Source organism: Corvus cornix, chromosome 1 (genome assembly GCF_000738735.6).
Source record: "Corvus cornix cornix isolate S_Up_H32 chromosome 1, ASM73873v5, whole genome shotgun sequence".
In the NCBI taxonomy this organism is placed as follows: Eukaryota; Metazoa; Chordata; class Aves; order Passeriformes; family Corvidae; genus Corvus; species Corvus cornix.
This window is the reverse complement of record NC_046332.1, coordinates 10,443,995-10,457,566: the sequence shown is the minus strand read 5'-3', so window position 1 is coordinate 10,457,566 and position 13,572 is coordinate 10,443,995. Positions and strand designations below refer to the sequence as shown.

General features: G+C 36.9%; 1 protein-coding gene and 1 long non-coding RNA gene across 2 annotated transcripts in view; one reads left to right on the top strand and one right to left on the bottom strand.

The window, feature by feature from the left end:
* The window catches only part of ROBO2 (roundabout guidance receptor 2), a 1,042,619-nt gene that overhangs the window by 72,314 nt on the left and 956,733 nt on the right, over positions 1-13,572 (top strand). The window lies entirely within an intron of this gene.
* Positions 1-13,572, bottom strand: part of LOC104689419 — a 28,180-nt gene that overhangs the window by 5,382 nt on the left and 9,226 nt on the right. The window contains exons 2-3 of the long non-coding RNA XR_751799.4: positions 12,563-12,744; positions 9,338-10,034 (exon numbers count right to left, since the gene is read on the bottom strand). This is a non-coding gene — a long non-coding RNA (uncharacterized LOC104689419). The remainder of the gene's footprint in view (positions 1-9,337; positions 10,035-12,562; positions 12,745-13,572) is intronic.

The window sequence follows — 13,572 nt, the reverse complement described above, 5'->3', positions numbered from 1 at the left end:
TGGAAAACAGCCAGGCTAAGGCAGGTTACTTTGCACTTCAAAATTCAAGCTGAGCTTAGTAGAAACACAGCCACTCTTATCAGTCAGAGCCTGGCAGAGGAGCAAACACCTGGTTTGGAGTGGCCAGACATTTGGTTTGAAGATCCTGGCCTGGAACGGACTAATAGACAAGTGGGGTGACAGGTTTTCACATACAGAAGATAGGATTGCTATAGAAGATGCAAATAGTATCCTATCCACTTTGTGAAAACATAAATGCAAAAAAAAATAAACTGCAGGGAAGAGAACAAAAGGTATGTACTACTTGTTAATTAAGGATGATGATATTAACAGAATATTAATGAGGCTGAGATAAAAGAGGAGTTCATCTGAAATGTTAATGTGAAGCAAGACTTGATCGAAATTACTAAATATAAACTCTGTATTTGATTAATCACTTTTTATTGTGGTATATTTTTGGATAGTATTTAGCAACTACCTCTGGAAAAGTAATTGTGATGGGAATCAGAGAGTAGTAATTGGAAGGCAGGTGATACAACAGAGATTATACAGGAGTGGCTGCTCATCTTTTTGCTTTGCCATAAAGAAACAGGAACTTAAATTTAAGCTGTTGCAGTTGGTCCAGGCAATGCTGGCTGTGAGACTGTAACTATAGAGGGAGCCTGTACTCCATCTAGGGAAACGTGCCCTGGTGTGCACTGAACTGAGAAGAAATATAGGTACTTCTACTGGCATGACAACCTGAACCCCCTGGGTGACATCCAAACTTGTGTAATTGCAAGGCCTAGATGACATTAATCACTCAACCACAAATTGAGTTTCAAGCTAGAGAAGTATTTGTCTGTCTTTCAGCAAATACACTGTTCTTGAATATATAATCATTTCAAATGTTTGTTGGGCTTGGGGAGAAAAGGTGAGCTCAATGTAGAAAGAGTAAAGTGAAAATAAAAACCTGTCTGACCAGTTCAGTGGTTTTACTTTTAATGAATAACCCCTTTTTATGGTTCTAAAATTTCATTTTTCCTTTGTTACAGCACAGCTCTGTTAATGCTCTTCATATTTTTATGCTTAAAAATCCTACAATAGAGCTTCCTATAGTGAAAAGAGCCTGATTTTTAATATTTTGCTGGAATTTAAACATTAAAGTTCATATCAATAATACCCAGCAAGCCATAATGCAATATGAAAGGAGAATTTTATCTGTTTGCTGTTTGGATTACATATAAAGATGCTTCTTTTAAAAAATGAGCATCAGCCTTCTTGTACAACTGCCTGCGTCAGTCTGTGGTGATATAACTGGAGGTAATTAGGAGGTGTGTATGAGGAACAGCATGTAAAATCTTTAAATAGATGCTCATCTTGGAGGATTCAGCACTCTGTTAGATATATTCAGGAGAGGTCCTTTGATTTCTAAGATTTTTTTGATAACATTGTGGTGGAGGGGTAAGGAACATGTTAAAGTGTTCTGAGAGTGGGGCAGGCTTGCCAGTCTCCTCTGCAGGCTCTTCCAGATGAGGTTACTTTTTCTATCCTACAGATTGTGTCAATATTCATTATATTTTTCTTAGCTCTGCAGTTAAATACAGGAAGGTGAAGGTGAAGCTTCCATTAGGGTGAGAATAATTGAGGACAATTTGGAGAGAGAAACTTTAGACTTTTAGGTTTTAAGCAAACTCTTAAGGATAGCATTTCCTGAATCAAAGTACTGGTTATTTTCATAATTTCTCTGATTGTTTTTTGGATAAAAATTATGATATTCCTTTTTCCTTTAAAGATGCTAAGATTCATTGATAATGAATTATTAAAGCATGGAGCTAAATTTCATTGATGCCTGTAGAGTAGCATTCTGAGACTGTACAGAGTTCTGTCAACTTCACTCTGAAATTGTTCAAATTGAAGTATTGTGAGTAACCATGAGATTATATCTTTTCAATTGGCAGCACTGATTAAATTTCTTAACTTTCACTTTTCCTTTAAGTGGTATATTTGATTAAGTATTTCAAGGAGATTTTTAGACTCTAGTTTTGGATGGGCATTGGCATAATTTGATTATAGGAACTTATCAGAGACCTCATTTTATTATTTTTGAGCCAACTGTCTGTCATGATGGTCTTTCCTTTTTTTTTTAAACTTCCTGAAATGGTTGTCATGACAAGTACAACAGCCTGTTTCTAAGCAGAACACATTTCAAAGCACGTTTTTACATCATACAGGCTGCATATGTATTGCAGTCCTTTTCCAGATTCCCACACTCTTCTCTCTTTATTGAAAAGTTATTTTCCAATTGGAATTATAGCATTGTGCATAAATCCCAGGGAAAGAACAGTTTAGTGAGTGTGGCTTCTGTTGGCCTTGCAATGTAAGTTTGGATTTTTGTGAAGTTTCATGCAATGTTATAGGACTCTGCAAAACTTGAGTAAAAATTTTGCTCTAGGGTTAATAGAAAGTTTATGCCCCAGGCATTTGGAGGTAAGTCTAGGATAGAGCTGTTGGCAGATACAGCTAAAGAGGAAGCCCTTTAGTTAGATAGAAAGTATGGAAACAAATGCAATGTTGTAGTCCCTTGATAAAACATTGTTAGCCTCTTGCTTAGCCCCTAATTACAATCTTATCTGGTAGGTGTAGAGTTTGCAGAAGGGTATAGAAAAAACTGCATTGCCATCTGTGAGAGAGGTGTTTTGAGTAGACATTTGGAAGACAGTAGAGGACGTGCTCTGAAACACGTTAATTTAAATGTATTGTTTCTGCTGAAAAGAGTGGGATTGAAATCAGCATGCCTGTTCAACACAAAAATTAAATTACAGGTGGTGTTACGTGCTGATTCAGGTCCATATATTAAAATAATTTGTGGGAGGAACTGACTCTTTCAATGTTCTTTTCAAAAGACATCCCAACTTCTTGACACTGTTATAGCTCAAATGGTAATTAAAGGAAGTCTTGAAGCAGGAAAGAGAGAAAACGTGCAGTGCATTTTTGTTCTCTTGCTGGTACACATGTAAATCTCATTTACACCTCTCCAAGTTACCAAGTAAAATCTTCCACTAGTAAGGCATTAGGGTGTGTGATCTTGCAACTTCTTGTCAGACCAAAGGATTTATCTAATAAAAATCACTTCTTGCTTAAAGAAAATCAAACAGAATTACACTTCAGTTATGTAGGGCTGCATCATTTTGCTAGGCAAGTTCTTAACAGGATTTTTACTGGAGTGGAACAAGTTTTAACTGCCTATTTCTTCCATCAAAAATCTAATATTCATAATGGATTAAATGCTCATCATTTAGAAGGGATCACTTAGGCTAGTTGATGTCTTCTTACTGTCATTCACTTCGTGGACTGCCATTCTAAGTATGAAAAGAGAAGAAAGAAACCTTCTGTTGAATGTTACTTTTTACCATTCAATCTACAGTGGGGGTAAGGAGACTGACAAATTAAGATATAAAATGTCCCTGGAAGGTGAAATTACTAAAATATCCATGCATTAGTCAACCCTTCTGTGAAATTTCTTAACAGTCTAAGGAGTAGATAGGTCTTTCTGGAGAGAGAGAGAGAGCAGTGAAATTGATGTTTTATGTGTGCCACTTTACTGGCTCTTTGTTTAGCTGGAATAAATCTGTATGAAATGGCATCATTTAAAGGACTACATAATCTGTGGGAGTTGATGATGAATTTTTAATTTGAGAAAGACTGGCTTTTTACAAAATAAGCCTCATGATCTAAGATGTAATGACTACAAATTGCTGTTTTAAATGCCAAGGCTGTGGCTTCATTATTTTTTGCACATTAAATAATGATTTTAATAAAAGTCTGGAGTTCATGTTCTTTTCTGAAAGCTATTACCTCTCAGCTACTGGCATATACCTCTTTGTCTAGAGGGCAAAGTGAGCAACATCTCATATTTTTCTCAGGCTCTATATGAAAGCATTAATTTCCTTCTGATGCTTTGATGGAGCTCCAGTGCTGTGGGGCAAGTTAATGCAAAATGATCACATTCTCACTCATAATCAATATAGCTGTATGACAGTGGGCATCTATTTTTCATTTTAGTAAAGCTGAATAATGTGTGGATTTTGTACAAAAGGCTCCTTTTGAAAAGCAGGGATGAAAATAGCATTTTTAGCAGGAGGCTGAGTCACTTGTTTATATCTGCAGTTGCCTCCTAGCAAAGAAAGATCTCAATGTGTTTCACAGTGAACATTTTCTCTTATCACTTACCTGTTGCATTTGAATAAATCAGATACTTGCCATTTTACTCAAGGAAAGCAAACAACTAGCTATTGATCTCCTAAGGTTTTGGTGGAATTACTTTTTCCATTTGAGTATCTCTGTGATCTTGGGCTCCTTACATCAAGGTTCTGGAAGCAAAAGCTGCCAAAGCCCCGCATAAGTGTTGTTCGTTATTGAGAGGAGAATGATGGAAGGAAAGAAAAGTGTTGTTTTCGAGACAGAAATTTAAATTAAAGCATCTGCTTTTGTGATTCCAAAGTCTTTAAGTGCCCAGACATAGAAGTCTGCATATTTGCATATCATTATGAAAAGTTGATGGAGGAGTGTCTCCTGTGAGAGGGATTCCACACTGGAGCAGGAGAATAGCATGTGGAAGGAGGAGCAGCAGAGATGTGTGATGAACTGACCACAGCCCCTCTGTCCTCCTGTGCCTCTGGGGAGGAGGAGGCAGAGAAAATTGGGAGTGAAATTGAGCCTAGGAAGGAGGGCTGGGGGGAAAAGATTTTTTTAAGATTTGGTTTTAATTTTTATCACCCTATTCTGGTAATAAATTTGAATAATTTTCCCCAAGTTGAGTTTGTTTTGCCTGTGATGATAACTGGAAAAGGAGCCTATTATTACATTTTTTTTCTCCTCTTTCCAGATGAGGAAGGGAGTGACAGTGACTTTGGTAGGCACCTGGCATTCCCCCCAAGAGTTTAGTATTATGTTTGAAAAGTAAAACTTAAAAACTATCAAAATTTTCTGTGCCTCAGCCCCAATTACTAATATTAGTAATGTATAGTAGATTGTTCTCATTATCAAGTGGTCAAGATTCAAAATGTGTGAACATAGTATATTTAATCTTTCAAGAGAACAAAGAGAGGAACTTCTTAAAGTCTTTCTTAGGATCTGTTGAAGTCACTTTTCTAGTATAATAATAAACTGCCAAAATATTCCAGTAGAAGATAATACTTTGATTATTTCAGTAAAGTGTTATAAATGGAAAATATTGACCTCAGAAGTCAAATAACAGCAGGTGTCAGAAATCATGTAATTATAAACGGCTGATGAGAACATTGTGAGATGCATTATGGAAGATTAGCTTTACTATAAAAGTTCTATTTCTGGCAAAAAATGTAACAGTGTAAAAATTCTCAGAATTCTTGTTTCTTCTCAGTGTTGGTGTATAAGATAATTCTAAATAATAGTATTGTGCAAACATGGGGGCAGGGGGCTGGAAAGAAAACCAAACCTATTCATAGGGAGAAAAACTTTGGCATTCTGGGAAAAACTAGCCAACTCTAGCTAATGTGAATAAGCCAGGTATCAAAAGCCCCTTTTTGATTCGCGATGTGTAATTGTGAGCTTCAACTTCCCTTGTAGCTGGGTTGATACCTGTTGCACAGCTGCAGCTGTCTGTGAGGCTGCTTCTGCTTCCACCACCTGGAGTGCTGAGCAGGATTTATGGATTGTCCCGAGTACACTGGAGCTGGCTAATCTCAAAACAAAGCACGTGATGGTTTGGCCTTGTAAAGGTGCTGCAAGATTTCGTAGTTGCATAAATTCGCGTGGCAAGGAGGGGACCAGACAAACTGAGACAGATCTGACAGGCACAGAGATGTACATCGCTTTACTGAGGGACTGGCAGGTGCTTTCACCATGTGGTGTTCACAAGTGGTGCTTGTAAGTTCTGCCCCTTCTTCAGAATGCTTCCACCTGCCTACACAGCATAACCCTCCTGTCATCTGCACAGTGTGTCAGCCGATCGTCTCTTCTTTTGGCCTCTCTTTCTGCCAGAATAATGAAGTGTCTCCTTTTGAGGCCAGAGAAAGAGGCCTTAAAAATTTGTTCTTGTCACATTACTGGTGGTTTTCTAGCCCGTGTTATAGCAGGCTCTTCATTTGTTTGCTTCATTTAACTAGTAAAGAAATAATGTGACAAGCTTTCAGTCTCATCAGGTAGGACAGATTAGGCACTCTCAGATTTAAATATAAATAGATTTTAAAAAATCAAGACAGCAGGATGTGGAAGTATTTCTTTTTTTGTTCTGCAGGTTTTTTTGGAGGTCTAGCACTCTTAGCAAATGCGAGTGACCGCTGATATATCATCATGAAGACATAATTTTTCATCAGATGCCATCTGCAAGTATGGCTAAACCTCCCAACCTGTGTTAGACACAATTATCTTGCTACCTACAATTTGTAAAATAGGAGACCATTCAGTTGTTAAAGGTTGATTTCCATGTTCTCATTTACGTTAATATCGTTAGTAGTTTCTTAAATTAAGTAGCCAAAAAGACTGTACGAGCCAGAAAGGAAGGAACTGAAATATTACAGACTGGATTCTCTGGTAATTTGCCTTTTTTTTGTTTGTTTCTGCAAGTAACAGACAAACTCTCTAGTCTGCTGTTCTCTGGGATGCAGCTTGTAACAAAGTAAGTTTCTTTCCTGGTTGGATATTTTGTTTGTTTGGTTTTTATTTTTCCCCCCAAATCCATAAATTTGGTGCATTGAGAGAGCTGCTCTAACCAAGAAAAGACTCTGAATATCATGGGAGCAAATCTAGGTCAGTGAGAGGCTGATACCAAGGCATGTTTCGAGCAATCATATAGAGAATCATCAGAGTTCAGACACCTGGGGTATGCAAAAGCAGTGTTATCCATGGGGAGTCAGTGGGAAACAGTCCTTGTTCTGTGAGCTGGGGGCTGCCTTTGGGTTTTAAAAGTCTGCACCATTGCTGAAAGACAGATTTTTTTTTTTTTTTTTTCTTTCTTGCTGGATGGCTTTGCCTCTGTTCCACAGAACTCTTTGCTTTCTAACAGCCAGTGTGAGAGCAAAGCCAGGGTTATCTGTCTAGGGTTAGGAGAGGAAAAAGCCCTTTGGTCAGTTATGATCCCACTCTTCCGTGCTTTCCATCAGAAGGGAACAGATGCATTAAATATTGCCAGCCTTTGGTTCACGTTCCTACTGTGACAAAGCTGCAGTTGTACTTCTGGTTCAGCTGGACTGTGCTGCTGATCTTTCTACAGGTGGAAAAATAAAATCACAACAAAGTCTGCTGGCCCAAGTTTGTGGAATAATTGTATTTCTTGGGATTTGTGTGAGCTTTTAACTTTGAGAGAGATTACAGAGCTCCTCCTTTGTTTTGTGTTTTGGTCTCCTCACTTTTTCTGGCTGCTCCTTATTTCCCCTAGTGCAGTTATGTTTCCCCTATTGCCCCTCAGTCCAGTTTCTTTGGACTGATAACACCCTCATACCTAGGACTCATACCCTATCTTTATCCTTGACTTTGTGGATGTTTCCTTACAGCAGTAAATCACACTTTAGAAGTTTTATCCACCACTACCCACAAATCACTCCATGTTCTGCAGTGTATTATTACTGAATCTATAAATAAGGGAATAAATCATCGGTTTCTGACTTGCAAAGAATATGCCACCACATATGAAAATACATCAATTTTTAATTCATTTCTGAAGGTGACCCAGAAGCAAATGATCACCATGCAAGTAAAATAGAAATACACATATAATACAGTTCCCTGATGAAGAATTATATTTTAAGAGCATCTGTAGGATTTATGATTTCATATTTATAATTTGCATATGCTCCGTATTTGTTTGGGATTTAATATGCTGTAATTTCGTAGCTATGTAAATAAATTCAGTGGGAACTGCTGCCATCTCCTGGTCGACAGCTAAATTAAGGACCAGGCTCGAAAATTCAAACTGGTGTTGCAGGGAGGCTTTCAAGGTCTTCGTTGCCAAAGCTGAGCTTAAAATTCCCAAACGCTTCAACTTTCAATATAAAACCCTAGATATTTTACAGGGTGGTGTTTTTGATGAGATTCGCTTGAGTTTAACATGAAAGAATGTCACTATTTCATTATTATAATTTCTTTTTAATAGGACTAACTTTGGTAGAAATACTAGGGCAGGTACCTTCCCTGTAAATATTTGCACTTCCAGATTTTGAAATTGAATTTTTTATTTGTAAAAAAAATCCTAGTTTGTAATTGAAAATATGAATGCCATCTGATGCCTTATAGGACCTTTCCCAAGTAAAGTACCACCTCTAGTAATTTTTTTTTTCCTTCTTCCCCAACCAATGAACTTATTCTGTAACTTTTTTTTCTTTCTATCAACGATTGCACTTGAAGAAAAGTCAGCGTGGTAAGATCTGTATAGTTACAGTATGAGCTTATTGAGCTTCCTTCTTAATCTGTTCATGTTCCTTTTTTCTAATAAAGTGACATTTGGCTTCATAGTGAATTCCACCATTCTGAGTGGATGCTACACAAAGCTATTTCTTAGCTGTGTGCTTTCAAGTGTGCCTAAAACATGTCAAAACTCAGAAAATTTGTATGAAACAGGTAATTTTATAGTTTTTTCCTCAAAGTCTGTAGTGGTACATCATGCAAAATGAAGACATCCCCCCCTCTTTCTCCTTGTCTTCTTAATAGATTTATCTAATTTTGAATACAGAATGTGAAAGCACCTCATAAAATAATTGTCACAGTGCTTATGCTACTTTTTTTTTTTTTTTTTTATACATAGCCTCTTTTAAGCTGTGCTCTCAGCTGGTGGATGTGTGCAGGGTCTCAGTACTAACACTGCTATCAACCTTCAATTCCTTGTTCCTGTGAACTTTAACAAGTTCATTTTTTACACTTATTGTTGCAGTGGTATTTAGTGTCTTCCTCTGCAGCATAGTTAGGCTGAATAATTTTTAATGTTAAGTGGTTTATTGGCTTATGCATTAAGTGAGAGGAAAAATCTTTGAAATTTTGTCTTTGTAGTATGTTTTCAAATTCAGGAGTCAGTGTTACATTCTGTTGGCAAGTTTATGTAAAACATTCAGTTCTGCCTGGTCACTCTGAAACACCTGAAAAAGTCTGTGCCCAGAGAGAAGTAACCAAAGGAAATGCAAATTCCTTGGAATGCTTAGTTGCTTTTCTAGATACTAATGCAAAGGTACACAATGTAACCAATCTTTATGATTCTGTCTCATACAGAAGCTGAACTGGGCAGACAGCCACTAACTTCACTGTTTTATCTTTTTACATTTAGATATATGACTAGAAAAATAGCTGATAATATAAATAATAGGGGGAAAAGAAAAAGTAAACTTACCTGAAGAGAGTAGAAAGACGAAAGATGGTAAAAATCTATTCCATGTGAAATTGATTAAATGAAGAACTGAATTTAATCTCATTGAGGGCTTCTGTGCTTTGGCTTCAATACAATTATATTGTGCCACAGAGAGAAGACCACATCATTGCTTTAAAACTCATCTGAATTTGAGTAGTAGAAGCAAAAGAAAAAGGTTAAAAGTGTAGTCTAGAGAATGAATTAGGACTGAGTGGCTTTGTGGTGTTTTGACCTTAAACTCCTCGAACAACTACAAATTATTTCTGTGGTGACAGGAGAGGATTTGAGGAATAATTAAAAGAAGACTATAATAGGAGTTTTCCACAAACACAGATCTGTCTTTCTCCAGACAAGTTAAATCAGTATGTTGCTCAATAGATGCATAATTTATGAAAATATTAATGTAAACAGCTTAAGGAAAAACATGAAGAATTAGTATTGTCTCACAGCTTAGACGTTCAACACCCAGTGCCAACCTGACTATCTCAGCTTAGTCATGTGAGTTTTCTGTCTCTGGATGCAGCACTAATTAGTCTTGATGATTTTAGAGGTCTTTTCTACCCTCAATGATTCCATGGTTCCACAACCTTTTCCGTGGAGAGGTGTTTTGATCGCTTAAAGACACAAAAGATTTCATTGTGTTTCTGTGAGGATCAAGATGATGGCAACAAGGTCAACTCTGGAAAAAAAAATTATGAAATTAATTTAGTCTAAGTTTTGTAGTGTCATTTAGATTTGAATCATAGTTTACTCTTTCATCATCTCTTCTTTTAGTGCTGCTGCACTGCCAAACACAGCTTTTGTTATTTCTTTTTTTTGCAGAGGTTGATTGTATTTCCTTGCTTGTGAGGTAGTTTATTCTTGCATATAAGGTGCTTTGTGAAGGTTTCTCCATCCTTGACATCCCCAGCCTTTTAGGAGGGTCTGCCAGCCAGAATGCTCTGTTGTAGCTGGTGTGCAGAGTGCTGCTCTCTGAGCAGCGGTGCTGTGGCAGGACACCTGCAATGGGGCATCCTGCTGAGGCCAGCACATATGGAACAGGATACAGAAATAAACCACTTGACTGCAACAAGATTAGGTTCAGAAGCAGAAGTATATCTGTATCAGTGTACAGAGGATGTACCAGAGCAAGTGGCCTCAGGTTTGGGCCCTGGTGTGGTCCTGCCTCTGTCCTGCTCCAAATTGGATGAGCTACCTCTGCACTGCAATTTTTGGATCTTATGGCTGTGACCCAAAGACATTTTAACACCAAAAAGCAAGCAAGGGAATTGCTGACCCCAATTGATTGATTATATTTAGTGGAATACAGCACTTGTAGTGATGCTGCAAAGTTAAATGTCTTTACTTGTGTACCCAGCTTTTAAATTTAATGTTGTAGTAACAAAACTTTTAATTATTTCCTTTAGATAAAGATTTTAATTACACACATCTAACCATGAGTTTTTGGCTCTACGGGATATCTTAAAAAAATCTTTTCTGACACAAACCCCACTTTTCTCCAAAGAGCTGCCATTGCACTGAAATGTGCAACAGGTGAAGGAAATAATTATTTAATCAAATATACAGCTAAAGCTTCTGGTGCCCAAACCCCCCAAACAATCTGTACTCGAGGAGCTAATTGTATTTACATTCTACAAACAGATCAGATTTGTTAGAAATGAAATTATCAAAAAGCTTAGAGGTAAGTGGGTAAATTGTTTCATTCCACTGGAGAGCAATACTGTAAACTTCAAGGAATTTCAGATATTTGTGACAAGTATGACTTTAGCCCATGGTTTTTAAAGCTCTTATCAGTAACACTTGAAGACATCTTGTATGATTGGAGTCTTGCATTTGCACGCCCTGTGGTGGTATGCATAATTGACTAATGATGTCTGTAATTTTCCTGTGTGATTAATTCATTTGAAGCTATAAATATTCTATATTAAATTATGCAGAAATTCAGCAAGTTTTTAACTGATGTATTGAAATGAAAAATGATTTCTGTATTTTTTTTGTTCACTAACCAAACCAAGAATTAGAAGACATCAAATGGTAGTTTAATGACAAAAATTATAGCAATAGTAAATAATATAAGTACACAGTTTTCCTGTAATATGAACAGAAGAAGGAAGCTTGCTTTAGCTGATGATTTAAAAAAAAAAAACCTTAGTCTATTAACAGTTTTACAAAATCTTTCTATTAGCTTATGTTTAAGTCTTTGGGTAACCCAGCAGAGAGTAAGTCTTGTGGAAATTCTGTTGGGTGTTTTCATGAGTTCTGTATGAAACTTTGTTTTTTTTTCTTACATGAAATTAAATTTTTTCTCTTTCTCAGAATGAAAAAGAAAAAAAAAATCCTGAAAAGTATTACTGAAATGCTCAGAATTTTTGAAACAAAATGTTCCATTGTTTATATGATGGACTAATGCATTTTATTCTTGTCTGGTTTTATTTTGAGCTTACCAAAGCAGCTTGTAGAGGCATGTAGAGGTAAAAGTTTAATAGGATGACTTTATTTTACATATCTTCAGTGATTATAGGACACACTGCCTGATCTGGAAGAACCTATAAATATTCTGGACAACTTGGGGGGGAGGAGGGAAAAAGAAAATAATGATTTATATATCTCTTTGTTCTTTAAACAAATAAACAGTTGAGAAGAAAAATCCTGTTGTGACAGCTTTGAAGAGATGAAGAGATTAATGAACTAATCTCAGGAAGGAAAATGTGGCCTGATTAAATCTTAAATATTTTCCTGTCGTTCCTCACTGTGTGTTCAACCACACAGTGTATCATCCTTGAAGTACATTAAGACAGGGCTATTGATACTTGTGCTGACTTTTTTTTAGGAAAGTCTAGACTATTTTGCTACTAGAGTAAATTGGGTGAAAATTATTAGCAGTTTGAATCACTAGCATCATTTCTATGCAGAGGTATATGTAGAGCATGGTCAAGGCTCAAGATTATTCCCTTGTGTTTCAGTTCCTCTTAAACTCTTTGAAACATCCATGGTTTTAGAGTGAGTTATCAGTAGGAGTGAGATTTTGCAGTCAGTGCTATTGTCTAATCTTTCGGTAGATAGAACCGTATTCTAATACTTGATATCTACTGTTTTGAGTCTCCTGAGGGACAAAAAGATGTGAAAGCAGTACTGAAGTTGAGAATACTGATGTTTAGAGTGGCAGTTCCCATGTGCCATGTATGTCTGTGATGAAAAAAACATCACGTTGTCCATGGCCTAGGAATGGTTGCAGTGACCAAACCCTTTAGGATCCTGGGACTGACTCCCATCAGGATGCACTGTATGAGTGCTGAGGACTTCAGACCAACACCTGGAGGATTGATAAACAGTCTTTGGATGGGGCTGGCAACAAAATCGGGAGTAAGCAGATGAGGTACTTCCAGTATCTGAAATGAAAAGAAGTCAAGAGCAACAATATAGGTGTGGGTTCGCTCCCATTTGCTTGTAGCTTCCACATTTCAAACAAAACAAAGTGGTCTTGAAGACATTTTTGGACTAACTGGACCATTTTGAGGAGAGGCAGTAGGAAGGAGAGTTAATGTGTTGCTGGAGTTACTACAGAGCAGTGTGGGAATTACATGTATTATGGCTGGATATTGAGGGATAATTCAGCTGTGGGAGTTTTCTGTCCATGTACTTAAGAGGCTATATTTGAACATGCAATTTATAGAAGGATTAGCTAATCTTTGAAAATACAAACTGGAAAAATTGCAGTCTGAACTATATCAAAGCTCCTGATGTTTGCCATAAAGCTTTCAGGTTAAGCCCATGTCCTACGGAACATGTTAAATGAATGGCACTATTAGGAGCTGCAAAAGTATGACATTAGAAATATTACAGCACTAATTGGCACTACTTTTACCGACCTTAATATTGCTACTTTAAGTTCTCATTGTTCACTTGCATTACAAATCTCTTGATGAATAGCTTTTTGTACAGGATTGTCAGATTCAGCTTTGACAATTCATTTAATTTAATGGGTTGGTAATTCAGATAGGTTAACTCTGCAATGAAAGGGTCATCCTGAGAGTGTCTGCAACAGAAAACAAAGTAATCCTCTGCATCTTTGGCAAAATTAGTCAGAAGATTGTTCACATCTATGGGTGCTTAATCAGGAAAAACATGCAAACTGTAGGATCCACGTCATATGTATTGTCCATTAAATACAGGAATAATCCATTTAAGATAGAAGTAGCCATGGTTACACAGTAAAC